Source organism: Nicotiana sylvestris, chromosome 7, assembly GCF_000393655.2.
Source record: "Nicotiana sylvestris chromosome 7, ASM39365v2, whole genome shotgun sequence".
Taxonomy (NCBI): Eukaryota; Viridiplantae; Streptophyta; class Magnoliopsida; order Solanales; family Solanaceae; genus Nicotiana; species Nicotiana sylvestris.
In genome coordinates this window covers 123970324-123977235 of record NC_091063.1, presented here as the reverse complement: position 1 = coordinate 123977235, position 6912 = coordinate 123970324, and positions in this window count along the sequence as shown.

The following is a 6912-nucleotide window of genomic DNA, read 5'->3' as shown; positions in this document are numbered from 1 at the left end:
AGACTTTTTGATCGAAATCGTGAGTTTTTGAAGTTCTTAGGCTTGAATCTGATGCTAAATTGGTGTTTTGATGTTGTTTTGAGCGTTCCGAAGATTGGAACAAGTTTGAATGATGTTTTAGGATTGGTTGGCATGTTTGGTTGAGGTCCCGGGGGCCTCGGGTTTGTTTCGGATGCTTAACGGGTCATTTTGGAACTTGTTGGAATTGCAGAAAAATTGCAGCAACCCAGTTCTGGTTTCCTTCTTCGCGTTCGCGAAGAGGAACTGGGCTGAGGGAGTTTTAATGCTTCGTGTTCGTGAAGGTTCTCCCGCGTTCGCGAAGCTGGAGGAGTTGTTGCATCGCGTTCGCGGCCTGGAAATCGTGTTCACGATGAAGGAAGTTGGACCCAAGTGAAATTGTACTTCGCGAATGCGAGGGTCCTTCCGCGTTCACGAAGAAGGAATATCTGGGCAATATTTAAATAGCCCATCTGCGACCCTTCTTCATTTTTCCACCATTTTTGAACGGGATTGAAGCTTTTGAGGGAGATTTTTGAGGAAACCAAAGGGGAATTACTTGGAGGTAAAATTTTTAACTTCATAACTCGTTTGTATGTGATTAAAGATCTAATTAGTGGTGAATAATTAGGGAAAAATCAGTGCAAAATAGACAATTAGGGCTTGAGATTAAGAGAGCTTAAAATGGGTATTTGAGGGGCCAATTTAACTCCGATTTTAGTATTCTTGATATGTATAGACTCGTGAGAGTTTGAAGATTTTGAAATTGTAAATTTTATCGGATTTCGAGACATGGGCCCGAGGGGCGTTTTGGTCATTTTTCCTAATTTCGCGTATAAGCTTAGAATTTCTTTGTGGAATCACTTATTTGAAGTGTTATTTACATTACAATTGAATTGAATAAATTTGGGTTATTTGGAGTCGAGTACTCGTGGCAAGAGCGTGGTTTCGGGTTGATTTTGAGTTGGTTCGAGGTAAGTGGTTTGCTTAACCTTGTGTGGGGGACATTCCCCTTAGGATTTGGTATTGTGGTAATTGAAATGCCTTGTATGTGAGGTGACGAGTGTGTACTTGTGCTAATTGTTGAAAATCCTATTTTCACTAAAGTAGCTTTAATTGTATTTTCTTTTCCTGCTTATTCTATTTGAAAATAAGAAATTGGGTTAGATACTGGAGTAAGATACTTGTAGACATTCAAAGGCTTGTGATCATGAGATTCCAGGTTTTGAAAAATGTATTTAGATTTCGAGAGTTGATATTATGTATGCCGAGCGACACTTTTAAACACTGTTTTATTTCACTATTTTGTTTTATTATTTCTTTCGCAAATTGGTTTATTTTCTATATTGTTAGGCTAACCTAGTCGTAGAGACTATGTGTCGTCACGATGGTTCATAGAGGGCGAACCGGGGTCGTGACAAGTTGGTATCAGAGCTCTAGGTTCATAAAAGTCATGACTCACAAACCGGTTTAATAGAGTCTTGCGGATCGATACAGAGACGTCTGTACTTATCTGCGAGAGGCTACGTAACTGTTAGGAAAATTCCACTTCATTTGATTTCCTTGTCGTGCGATATTTGATGTCACAATTATAAATTTCTGTCTTCTATTCTCTCACAGATGGTTAGGACACGTGCTACCAGAGATGATCAGGCACCCGCACCCCCTACTACAGCCGTTAGAGGCCAGGGTCAGGGTAGAGGGCAAGGACGTGCACGTGTTACAGCTAGAGAACCTGCACGAGCTGCCACCGAGGTACCACCAGCAGTTCTAGCCGGATTCCAGGCACCTGATACGCCTATTTCTACTACCACTCCAGCACTTCAGAAGACTCTGGAATAGTTCATGAGTATGTACACCACTTTGGATCAGGCAGGGTTGCTTCCCCTTACTGCAGCTACATCTCAGGCCGGGAGAGGAGCACAGACTCCCGCCGCCCGTACTCCTACGCAGCGAGTGCACGTGGATTAGGTTCCAAAGGTTATTCCTGTACTTCCAGCAGCCCCAGGTCAGCCCCAGGATAGGGCAGCGGTTTCAAAGGATGAGCAGCGGAGGCTTGAGAGGTTCAAGAAGTATGATCCTCCTGTATTCAGTGGGTTAGCTTCAGATGATGCCCTGGGATTTCTGGAGGAGTGTCACCGTATCCTCTGCACTATGGGTATATTAGGATCGAATGAGGTTTCTTTCACTGCCTTCCAGCTTCGAGGAGCCGCCTATGAGTGGTGGCATACTTATGAGTTAGACAGTCCGGATGAGGCAGCTTCATTGACTTGGACTCAGTTTTTGGATATATTCCTGAGGGTGTTTGTTCCTCAGAGCCTCAGGGATGAATGGCACGGAGAGTTTGAGCATTTGTGCCAGGGTGCTATAACTGTCTCGGAGTATGCTATCTGTTACACCAGTTTGGCTAGATATGCCCCAGCCTTGGTTTCTACTGTTCGTGAGAGGGTTCGCCGATATATTGAGGGGCTTATTCCCAGCATCAGGTCTAGCATAGATCATGAGTTGGAGATGGATATTTCTTATCAGCGGGTGGTAAGAATTGCTACGAGGATTGAGGGTATGCATGTTAGGGAGAGAGAGGAGAGGGAGGCCAAGAGGTCTCGAGAGTCGGGTCATTATTCTGGTGCTCGTGCCCCAGCTATAGGTCATCATGGTAGGGGTTATATGAGTCTCTCTATTCATTCGGCTCTTCCAACAGCCAGTGATATTCCAGCTCCTCCTAGGCCTCAAGACCCTTATTATGCACTTCCGGTATCTAGCTTGCCTCCTGCGTGGGGTGCTTTCTGAGGTCAGTCCAGCAGACCTGGCCTGAGCCAGTCACAACTGCCACGTCCTCCCAGAGCTTGTTTTGAGTATGGTGACACATGCCATGTGGTGAGGGATTGCCCTAGACTTGGGAGGAGTGTGCCTCCAAAGACTTCTCATCCACAGGATACCCCGCAGAGTTCTCAGGCTATGGTTACAACTCTAGTTGATACCCCACCTACTCAGCCAGCTAGAGTTGGAGGTCGGGGAGGTAGAGGTCGCCCTAGAGGGGGAGGCCAGGCCCGATACTATGCCCTTCCTGCCTGTACCGAGGCTGTTGCCTCCGATTCTATCATCACAGGTATTATACCGGTTTGTCACAGAGATGCATCGGTTCTATTTGATCCAGGCTCCACTTACTCTTATGTGTCTTCTTATTTTTCTTTGCATTTGGGTGTACCTCGGGATTCTTTGAGTTCCTTTGTTTATGTTTTTACTCCTATGGAAGATTCTCTTGTTATGGACCGCATTTATCGATCGTGTTTGGTCGCTCTTAGTGGTTTTTAGAACAGAGCTGATTTATTGTTGCTCAGCATAGTAGATTTTGATATTATATTGGGCATGAACTGGTTGTCGCCCCATTATGCTATTCTTGATTGTCACACCAAAACCGTGACGATGGCTATGCCAGGTGTACCGCGTGTTGAGTGGAAGAGTATTTTAGATCACACTCCCAGTAGAGTTAATTTTTTCCTTAAGGCTCAACGAATGGTTGAGAAAGGGTGTGACACGTATTTAGCTTATGTGAGAGATGTCAGTATTGATACCCCTTCAGTTGATTCAGTCCCAGTAGTACGGGATTTTCCTGATGTGTTTCCAGCTGATCTTCCATGCATGTCGCCTGATAGAGATATTGATTTCGGCATTAATCTGTATCCGGGCACTCAGCCTATTTCTATCCCTCCGTATCATATGGCTCCTCCTGAGTTGATGGAGTTGAAGGATCAGTTACAGGAATTGCTTGATAAGGGTTTTATTCGGCCTAGTGTATCACCTTGGGGTGCTACTATCTTGTTTGTGAAGAAAAAGGATGGTTCTATGCATGTGTATTGATTATCGCCAGTTGAAAAAAGTTACAGTGAAGAACTGTTATCCTTTGCCTCGTATTGATGATCCGTTTGACCATCTTCAGGGTGTACGAGTGTTTTCTAAGATTAACTTATGCTCAGGTAACCATCAGTTGAAGATTCGGAAGCCAGATATCTCGAAGACTGCTTTCAGGACTCGGTATGGTCATTACGAGTTCCTTGTTATGTCATTTGGGCTGACCAATGCCCCAGCAGTCTTTATGCATTTGATGCACAATGTGTTCCGGTTATATCTTGACTCGTTCGACATTGTCTTTATTGATGATATTCTGATGTATTCTCAGAGTCGGGAAGATCATGAGCAGCACCTGAGGACAGTGCTCTAGACTCTGAGGGAAAAGAAGTTATATGCAAAGTTCTCAAAATGTGAGTTTTGGTTGGATTCTGTGGCATTCTTAGGCCACGTGGTATCGAGTGAGGGTATTCAGGTGGATCCGAAGAAAGTAGAGGCAGTGTAGAGTTGTCCCAGACCATCCTCAGCTATAGAGATCCACATTTTTCTTGGTTTGGCGGGTTACTACTGTCATTATGTGGAGTGGTTTTCATCGATTGCAGCCCCTATGACCAGACTGACCTAGAAGGGTGCTCCATTCCAGTGGATGGAAGAGTGTGAGGCGAGCTTTCAGAAGCTCAAGACAACTTTGACTACAACCCTAATTTTGATACTGCCTATAGGTTCTGGGTCTTACACTATCTATTGTAATGCCTCGATGATTGGCCTTGGAGCGGTTTTGATGCAGGACAATAGGGTGATTGCCTATGCATGCAGACAGTTGAAGGTGCATGAGAAGAATTACCTTGTTCATGATCTTGAGCTAGATGCCATTGTTCACGCTCTGAAGATATGGCGTCATTATTTGTACGGTGTCCCTTGTGAGATTTATACTGATCATCGGAGCTTGCAGCACCTGTTCAAGCAAAAGGATCTAAATTTGCGCCAGAGGAGGTGGTTAGAGTTGCTGAAGGACTATGATATCACCATTTTGTATCACCCGGGTAAGGCCAATGTGGTGGCCGATGCCTTGAGTCGCCGGGCAGAGAGTTTGTGGAGTTTAGCTTATTTACCAGTATCGGAGAGGCCTATGGCGATGGATGTTCAAGCCTTAGCCAGCTAGTTTGTGAGATTGGATCTTTCGGAGCCCAGTCAGGTTCTAGCTTGCATGGTTTCTCAGTCTTCCTTATTTGATCGTATCAGGAAGCGTCAGTATGATGACCCTCATTTTCTTGTCCTCAAGGACAAGGTTCAGCATGGTGATGCTAGAGATGTGACTATTGGTGATGATGGGGTATTGAGGATGCAGGGTCGGATTTGTGTACCCAATGTTGATGGGCTTCGGGAGTTGATTCTAGAGGAGGCCCATATTCGCGGTATTCCATTCATCCGGGTGTCGTGAAGATGTATCAGGATTTGAGGTAGCACTATTGGTGGAGGCGGATGAAGAAAGATATAGTTGGATTTGTAGCTTGGTGCCTCAATTGTCAGCAGGTGAAGTATGGGCACAAAAGACCGGGAGGGTTGCTTCAGCAGATAGAGATTCCGGAGTTGAAGTGGGAGCGGATCACCATGGACTTTATAGTTGGGCTCCCATGGACTTTGAGGAAGTTCGATGCCATTTGGGTGATTATGGATCGGCTGACCAAGTTCGCACACTTCATTCCTGTGTGTACTACCTATTTTTCGGAGCGGTTGGCGGAGATTTATATCCGGGAGATTGTTCGTTTTTTGCATGGTATTCCAGTTTCCATCATTTCAGATAGAGGTACTCAGTTCACTTCACGATTTTGGAGGGCCGTTCAACACGAGTTGGGTACTCGGGTGGAGTTGAGTACAACATTTCACCCTCAGACGGACGGACAGTCCGAGCACACTATTCAGATTCTTGAGGATATACTCCGTGCGTGTGTGATTGAGTTTGGAAGGTATTGGGATCAGTTCTTTCCATTGGCGGAGTTTGCTTACAACAACAGCTATCAGTCTAGCATTCAGATGGCACCATATGAGGCTTTATATGATAGGCAGTGTAGATCCCCGGTGGGTTGGTTTGAGGCGGGTAAGGCCAGATTATTAGGCACAGACTTGGTTCAGGACGCTTTGGAGAAGGTTAAGGTGATTCAGGATAGACTCCCCCAGTCTAGACAGAAGAGTTACGCGGACCGGAAGGTTCATGATGTTTCCTACATGGTTGGAGAGCGGGTTGTACTTCGGGTTTCGCCTATAAAGGGCGTTATGAGATTTGGGAAGAAAGGGAAGTTGAGTCTGAGGTTTATTGGACCTTTTGAGATATTGAAGCATGTTGGAGAGGTTGCTTATGAGCTTTCCCTACCTCCCAGCCTGGCAGGAGTTCATCCGGTATTTCATGTTTCGATGCTCCGGAGGTATCACGGTGATCCATCGCACGTGTTGGATTTCAGCTCAGTCCAGTTGGACAAGGATCTATCTTATGTTGAGGAGTCAGTGGCAATTATAATGTTAAGGATCCATCGCACGTGTTGGATTTCAGTTCATGGTACAGATCCATGACCCCGAAGAGAGCATTACCACTTGTAATGCCCCGGAAAATTTTGCTAAGTAATTTAGGATTTCATGGTTCCAGGTAGGCTAATTATAATATTTTACATGCTATTAACATGATGGACATCAATTGGATTTGGTAAATAAGTGTATAAGTCATATAATAAGTAATTTGGGGTCCAAAGAAAGGCCTAAGTCTACGTCAAATTGGAAAATTTCATAATAGGCTAAAATTCCAAATGGGTTCGCACAAGACCACAATTTGGACGAACATATCTAAATATATATATATATATATATATATATATATATATATATATATATATATATATATATATATATATATATATATATATATATATAAAAAAAAAAATATGTGATGAACAATCTATCAAATAAAAGGTCTTCGAGTCTAGTTTCTAAAGCTTTGAACCATTTGTCATTTGTACATCCCTACACAAAGTTATGAACAATTTACAAAAGGCTGGATTTGCAATCAATTTCGCG